The sequence below is a fragment of the Alexandromys fortis genome, unplaced genomic scaffold (genome assembly GCF_014885135.2).
Source record: "Alexandromys fortis isolate MF-2015 unplaced genomic scaffold, M_Fortis_MF-2015_v1.1 scaffold_514, whole genome shotgun sequence".
Lineage (NCBI taxonomy): Eukaryota > Metazoa > Chordata > Mammalia > Rodentia > Cricetidae > Alexandromys > Alexandromys fortis.
The window spans coordinates 25,198-33,697 of NW_026068420.1; the positions used below are offsets into that span (position 1 = coordinate 25,198).

Below are 8,500 nucleotides of genomic sequence, written 5' to 3' on the forward strand. Positions count from 1 at the left end.
CAGGGAAGACAGAACTTAATGCTGGGAGGAAGAAAGGCAGAGTATGAGAAAGCCGCCATGGAGCCACCAGAGTCAGACATGCAGAATCCTTCCCTGTAAGCCACTGCCACGTGGAGATATACAGATTAATAGAAATGGGTTAAATTAAGATGTGAGAGTTAGCCACTTAAAGGCTAGAGAAAATGGGCCCAGCAGTGTTTTAATTAATACAATTTCTGTGTGGTTATTTTGGGGCTAAGCTAACCACGGTCCGGAAGAACAAGCAGCCCCTCCCTGCAACAAGGACAAATGCAAAAGCAGGCAAAAATATAGTTTTTAGGGGCTAAGATAGCCCAAGATAACTTGTGACACACAGAATTCCAACTCTCAAAAATATTGGAGTTCTAGTAAATCAGCCTTGTAGGAACTTTAGTGTAGGTTCAGGTGCCAAAACATCAGTTAATATTTTCCTCTTATCGTTTAGGCCAGCCCTGCCTCACTATTGAACAGACTTTCAGTTTCATTTCTCAGGCAAAGTTCATTTCTCATAAATGCTTATTTATATTCATGGGTGAAAGGAGAGTTGTCAGCAAACTGTGTGTCTGTTGATTAACCAGTGTTTTTTGCAAGCTTTTTTTTTTTTTGATGTTTTCCTTTTTATTTATTTCTTTCTTTTTTGGTTTCTTTCTTTTTTTTTCTATTATTGTGCTGTCATTTCCCAATTTGTGCTCCACTGAAATTATGAACTCAGAAGACTTGATGGCACAGTCCCTTTTTCTGTATATTCAGGGCCATGGGAACGCTTCCCCAGTCCTCAACACTATTGTTTGTGGAGACTGGCATGCAGTGTACAGTGGAGCCAGGATGGAAGTCAAAAGCTGTTTACTCCAGCTATCCTGGAGTGGGTTGAGTCCCCATGGCCACTTTAAACAATAGTTGTGGAAATAACCAGACCAAATGCTGGTAAGAAGCAAGGAAGAGCATCCTTTGCTAACAGTCAAGTTCCTTCCTTACTCCCTGGTAATCGACACCCTTTCCCTTGAAAAGTGGTTATCTGTCTTATAGACAAATATCTGAATTCACCTACTAAAGTAGGTGTGGAGGGAAAAATATTCTCACATTGAAACCAAAGGTCTTTGGTCCCAAATTTCAAAAGAATGTATTTTAAAATATTATTCTCGTAAGGATTAGTTGAGGTTTCGTGGGGTATTTCAACGTCCAAATTTGTTACAATTGCTTAAAGTTTTCTTCCAATCCAACCATATTCTCAAATGGAAAACCTTTAAGTTACTTATAAACGCATAGTCCATTGCAAGTAATAATCACTTAGATAAATGCTCATTTCTCTTCTAACTACTTTGTAGAAAATAGTGTTCCCCTCAAATCCTCTTCCAAACCTTAGTCCTGATGGTTTTCCTTAGGAACTAACCAATTCTGGCTAATTTGGCTAGTTACCTTGCTCCTAGTTGTCGCTGTCTCTTATGGGCTGGTATCAGACACACCCATTACTATGCCTAACATTTACGTGGATTCTGGAGATGTGTACACTGGTCCTAATCCTGCATAGTCAGCACTTTATCCACAGAGTTATCCCCCCAGCACCTGCCTGATTTTGTGACCTCTGATTCAAAAAGCATGGCTTTCTACTCTCATCTAGCTCCCTCTTCCTAAAAGCTACTAAGATATCTAGCTGTCTTTCCTGTTTCGGTTTTCCCTCAAACTCCAAAATAAAAAAAAGAGATCCTTAATTTTTATGTAATATTAGTTATTTATATACTGTACTCTGCATTCCCTAGAGACACAACTCATGATATAAACAGAAATAACAGAAGACTCCTCCCAGCAAGGAGGACTTGGAAGATTGCCCTGCTGAGAGTAAATTCTGCCCCTGCCCTTATATAAAGCCCGCTGTCAGAGATGTAGCTGGCAGTCTACAGCATTGCCTCCTCCTGGAAGGATCACACTCTTCCTGCACTTCTCTCTGGAGCAGCAGACTTGCCTCAAGGAGACAGGTAAGTGGAAGAATAGGTGGGAAGCAGGATGTACAGTAAGTTCAAAACGGAATAGATAACACCAAATAGAAATTGCTGGAAGGTTAAAGGAGCCATTAGAAACACAGTGATTATGACATGCTGATACTACAAAAATAATTTGGTACTGAATCTGAAGTTCACATTGCCAATTGCTCCCCCAAAAACATGAAATGAAGCCAACCCCAAAGAAAACGGACTTTACTGTCTATCTATGACTTCCATCTTCAAGTGTTAGTGATGTGGAGGACTTTTTATGTAACCCCAGGATAAATAAAAAAACTTCTCACTGGGCTGTCTTTCTCTGTGAGCAAAGTTTCTTGCATTCTCACAAGTTTAGTTGGACCCAAGACCTTCTCCTCTGGAGCCAGTTGATGCATTTTCTTTTCAGAAAAACACATTACATGTCTTCAAGTGACAAGGCAATCTGAAGTGAAGGGAGAAGACGCATGTGCCACTCTTAGACATTAGCATACTGTGCAAAAGAGAAGGGTCACTGAAAGGTGAGGGAAATAACTTGAGCAAGAAGGAAAAACATTAGCCTCTGCTCTGTCTGTCACAGCAGGAGAAAGCAGACCTACAGTGAAACCTAGCCATTTGGAGGAGGGAGAAGGAGAGGACAATCCCAACAACTTCCTCATTTTCACAAAGTACAAACGTTAAGGAGACAAAGTAAGTACAAATTTCTGAATATTCTTAAAAATTTTACAATAATAATAAAACTAAAATTATTTTAGTGAAGATAATGGAGACATATGGTAAACAAAAACTAACTTGATCATTTGTGTGACCAAATAAAATCAAGACCACATTTTTGAAAACTTATTGCAGAAAATATAAAAGGACATTTGCAACAAGAAAACTAATGCAATACTAACATCTTATAATCATAACAAACGCCATGGGGAAAGGGATCTTTACTTATATTTGTAATGTTTTGTTGTTAATGTGTGGCTTTTGCATGATGGGGAAAGCATACTTGCTACAACTCACAAGAGGAGGTCAGAGGACAGCTCTGTGGACTATCTTCTTTGACGTTTATGTGGGTCCCAGGGTTCAAATTCCCGTTGTCAGGCTTGTGTGGCGAGTAGTCACTGAACCATATTACTGGCCCAGAACAGGGTTTTTCTTGTATGGGAGGATGGACACGACTAGGAAGAGGCCAATAGGAGCCAATCAACTACTTACAGATTGGTTTCCCTGAATTGAGCTAGGAGAGAAAAAAGAAGAGTTAGTTATAACCTGTCTCTGGTGGAGGGTCAAACAAAGTTCAGGAGCAGGAAAAACTTAAAGTTTCATTTACTATTTTGATTTTAATAATTCATCGTGACTAAATAATTACAGTAATCTTTTATGAGACAATGACCTGGAATCTGAATTGGCTAGGTCTGGCCTGACTTCAGTTCAAAGGGATGGAGCTAACTTTTACATGATTAAATAAGGTCTTGTCTAACTTTTGCATGATTCTTTATTCAGTATTTTATATTCTTTATACACTTTAGGAAGTAAGGTCAATCTGTAAAGAGTGAAGCTTGACACTAAGTATCTTACCAAAGCTGTTAGGATGAAAACCAGGAATACAGCATTTCCAAAGAAGCTTGGCATCTAGGTAAAGAAATATATAATGGTTTAAATAAAATGAAAAGATACAGGATATTTGCTCTACGTGGTCATGTTGAGATGAACACATGCAGGGAAATCAGTGGTCCTTAAATTTGTCACTAGGGTATTAGCATGGGAGATATAGATTCAAAGAGAGAGAAAAATGTATGCATGATTGAGCCATCCTGGTCTGGTGTGGTTCTGCACATCATGGATTCATCAAAGTCTCAGAAACTAGAAGGTGGTCACCCCTGCAAGGTGGTCCCATAATTGTTAAATTGGTCATCTTTTCACCCATCACAGGGAATGGAACCTTGCCCTCATAAAAAATTCTCATCTAAGAGGTTATTAGTTTATTCCTCTGAGTTTTCCTCTTCTGGGATTCAATACCGCTCAAGAGGAAATGTTACGGACAATAACGTACCTCTGTGACTTCAGGCCAAGTACAGACACAATGAAGGCAGAGATGTCAGTCTTACCCTGTTTCAGTTACTGTGGGTAAAACTAGAGTCAATGTTTTCTTAAAAGCTGTTTCTATGTCCACCAGCGCCACCAACTGGAACACAAGTGTCCAAATACAGGAGCTCATTTCAGATTCAAGGACACAATAGGTATCTTATTTACCTCCACTTTATTTAGCAAATATGAAAAAGCTTCAAGGCCACCTGTATGCAGATGTTTCTGTGAACATTACTTTGCAACTCCTTTGTGAAAATACCAAGGGATATGATTGCATATTCATATGCATAAATATATAGTTTTTCAGAAAACCCAGTCTTCATAAATGGTGTTAGCCTATTGGAATTTATAAGCATGGAGTATTGTTAGGAACACAGATGTTACTCAAAAATAATAATAATAATAATTCTTGATTGCTTTCACTTGAGTTTCCAAAATGACACATCATGTAAAAAAAGAAAAAGAGAAAAAAAGAAATGTTTTCTAAACCTATAATCAATCTGTAAATTCTTGTGAAGAGCTTACCAGAATTTTTGACCCAGTCTTCAAGTGTGCTGTTCAATTTCATTCTATTGGTTTTTAAAGGTTGCTTGTGTTTTGAATGACACTACTCTATTACATATTTTATATTTTCTCCAAGCCAACAAATCAGCTTCCTGTTCTCTTCATTTTGCCTTTTAAAGAGCGGAGATTTTTACATTGAGTGAAATGGTACTGGTCAGTTTCCTATCACTGTAATTAAATATCTGAGAAAATCAGCTTAATGGAGAAAAACTTGATGATGTTTAGAGTATCTGAGAATTCAGTCCATGATCAGCTGATTCCAGCTCCCAGTAGGAGCAACCAATTGGTAATAAGCCCTTTAGCGTGTCACTTTGAGTGGCAGTTAGAAACAAACTATGACATTAACAAATGCTTTTTTCAATTTGGTTTTTATCTAAAATGCTATAATTATACCAGGATTTCATCTACTTTACTTTTGAAGAAATAGAAGTTTTATGTTTTGCATTTAACTTCATAATCCATTTAAACTTTTATTTCATGTTGTTTTATAAATATTTGTGAGATGGTTTCTAGAGAATTTCATACAATATATTTTGATCCTATTTATCTAATTCTGCCAACTCTTCCTGTCACATCTCCCTACCCTACTGACTGAACTTTGTATCCCTTTTTAATTTTATTTTTATTTTCTCCACACTCTCCATGTTCAATCTGTGCTGCCCATATATTCTTGGATGTGTGGCCATTCACTGCAGCCAAGACAACTTGACAAGGGAAACACCTTTTAAAAAAAACTAACTCGCACTCTCCCTGTATCTGTCAAAAACCAATAGCACCTCAGCTAAGAAGGAGCAGGTCTTCATATCTACTTCTGTTCCCCATGCTGAGATTTTTTGTCAGGCTTGTGTGGATTTAGTACATGCTGTCACAACTGTGTTAGTTCACATACTCACCTTTCCCTTTCTATTGAGAAAACACTGTTTCCTAGTAATTATCCACCATGTCTGGCTCTTACAATCTTTTTGCCAAATTTCCTACAAGAATTAAGAGCCATGAAAGGTGAAAGTATGAGATAGATGTCCCAAATATGGCTGAGAACTCCACTGTCTCTTATTGTCTGAACCTTGGCAAGCTGTGAATCTCTCTTTAAATTGCTGCTTGCTGCAAAATAAGCTTCTCTGATGAGACTTAAGTGATGCATTAACCTATGGATGTAATGATAAGTCAGCAAGAGTCAGTTTAATACTGTCAATTTAGCAGAATAGGAGGGGTAGGCTCTTGAAAACATATAAACTGTCTAGACATCATTTGCAGAAATAGTAAGAGGCATGGGTGTCAACTTAAAAAGTTCTTAAATCTTAACAGAAAGTGATTTGTCACTCCTGTTATATTCATGTCACTAATGCAACAGAAGCCTGACTTACTCTGATGTCAGACAGGTCATTAATGTGGGTTACAAGTTCTCAGATAGGAAATATTGATGATTAGCTTTTGTGTGTGTGTGTGTGTGTGTGTGTGTGTGTGTGTGTGTGTGTGTGTGGAGGAGAAGACAAAGCCCTGATTGGATGTTGAGGGAGCCAATGATGTTCTGGGTGGATGCATGTTGTTGACATGGCACTACTGTGAGTCAAGGACATTAATACCCTAGACCCACAGAAGCATCAGCCTTCTGCCACTGAAGCTAGAGGACAATGGGAACACCTCCCACTAAACTGAGTGAAAAAATTAACAATGTATACAGAAACTGCCAACCCAGCATCTTCCTCCTGGATGACTGAAGCCAGAGACTGCTCCCGTACCAAAATTAGCTAAACCTAATTTTGCTAATAAAATTAGCTAAAATAGTTCCTACTTCAGGAGTATAAAATAAACACAATGAGTTTCTGGGCTGCCCTTAGTACCTTTCATCAGAGTTAGCATAGCTTACCCGATCTCAGCTTTTCTATACATGTGTCTGTCCTTTCTTCTTTCACTGCTCAGCGTAAGTCAATACCTGAAGCCATGCAGATGACAGAATCCAGCAGTGTATTTAGCAACTTCCACCACTGTGAAAGCTAGCCAGTAGAGATAGAGACCCCCAAGCAAGTACCAGCTTGATCTACTAGTGTTCTAGGACTCAAGTATGCAGTGTCTTCAACAAAAAGGTCTTACCATTAAGTTCTAGGATGAGAACAGGGGAACTGACCACAATATAATGTTTGGGGGTTTGTAAGACCACACTGGCAAACACTTCTAAAAAGGACAATGCAGTTTTTTAACTGTTCATTTTTTTATGTTAACCAGTGATGTCTAGTAAGAGAATGATCACCCATTTATAGAGTAACTCCATTTTAAATCTCTTTAAATATGTGCACATATACATTTTAGAAAGCATCTACAAAAGTAGATTTCCTAATGTCATTTTTGAAGGGTCTTCACTGTTAGTTATCCCTATATATTTTCTCTTCTTTTTCCTGCCCTTTCCTCTCCCCCCATACTTATACCACACACATAAACTCCCTTACTATTTTTAAACAATTTCAAATCAATGGGCTATATATCCCTTCCCTTTAAATGTCACCCATAGCCTCTTACTAATTCCCCAAAATTTACACATATACATTATAGATAGTAATAAATTTTATAGAGATATTTTCATTCAAATATATAATTTAACTTGGTACTTTGAAAGTAATTTCTTTATTATATTGAAAGATTTCATGTCATGGATCCAAGGTATCTGTCCTTTTCATATAATATATATTAGAAAAGTTGCTAATGCCATAGGCAGACAAGCAGACAGCAACATGGTAAGAACTCTAGACAAATATTATGACCACAAGGCAGAGTGAAGGTCCCTTCTCAGATATTTTAGAGGAAGCTTTAGGTTCTATACAAATGACTGATGGGCACTCCATAGTGCATGCTTGCTGTCAGGCTATCTCTGACACCTGGTTGTAAGGAAGGAAGAGAGTCTCCAGCCTGAGACCTATATGCAAAATCTGTTATGAGGGTGGAAAGAGCAAAAATTTATAAAAACAAGTTAATGAAAAACTTTGCAAAATGGTGTGGTCCTTTCTAAATATACTCTGTACCACATCCCTTTTCCACCTCCTATCACCTTGTCCCCTTTGTTCTCCACAAAATTTTGTTAAGGTGTATTTATTTTTATTTATGTGTATGAGTGTTTTGCTGCATGTGTATATGGGCATTGCATGTATGCCTACTTCTTGTGGAGGCCTGAAGTAGGAAGAGGATTGTTCTCCTTGCCCTGGCTGCTAGATTACTCAGGTTGCCTGTGGTCTTAGGACCCAGGGGAGGACAGAAACAAGGATATAGGTGTCTGTGAGCACACAGGAGAAAAAGAAAAGCTTGCAAGTCTGTGACCAGGACAGCTTGTTTATTGGGGTAACAGGCCAGTTTATATAGAGCTTGAAGACAAAGAAACAGGAGAAATACAGCTAATTTGCATAATGTGACCTTTTGTCCCTATGAAGTACATCCAGGTTTTTCAACACAAGTTGGGAATGAGCACCTGACCCATACTGTAAATCTCTGAGAGACTTTCAAGGTGCAGGCATGTTTCATGGATTTATTGAATTCTGCAGTTCCACACAGAATCCTGTACAACTGGAGCTACAGATGGTTGTGTGCTGCCTGTGGGTGCAAGGAAGTGGACCCAGGTCCTCGGCAAGAGCAGCCAGTGCTCTTAAGGTCTGAGCCCCTGCACACAATTTTATTTCTAATTTTATATCATATAAATTATATATTCATATAAAAATTATTCATTTATCTCTGTGAAATCTTGACCACATAAAATAAAGAAAATATGGGATATGTCTTTGCTGAACTCATTTTATTGAATTTGGTGATTTTCTTTTTATTTTTAAATATTTTTTTTTTATTGAGAATAAGAAAAAAAAGTTTCCACCTCCTCCCAGCCTCCC

General features: G+C 38.0%; 1 protein-coding gene across 1 annotated transcript in view; it reads left to right on the forward strand.

Moving 5' to 3' along the window:
* The first annotated feature begins 1,517 nt into the window (after nucleotides 1–1,517).
* Nucleotides 1,518–8,500, forward strand: part of LOC126495659 (interferon-induced very large GTPase 1-like) — a 33,723-nt gene continuing 26,740 nt past the window's right edge. The window contains exons 1-2 of the mRNA XM_050133253.1: nucleotides 1,518–1,991; nucleotides 2,572–2,681. The gene's annotated coding sequence lies outside the window, so the exon portion shown is untranslated. The remainder of the gene's footprint in view (nucleotides 1,992–2,571; nucleotides 2,682–8,500) is intronic.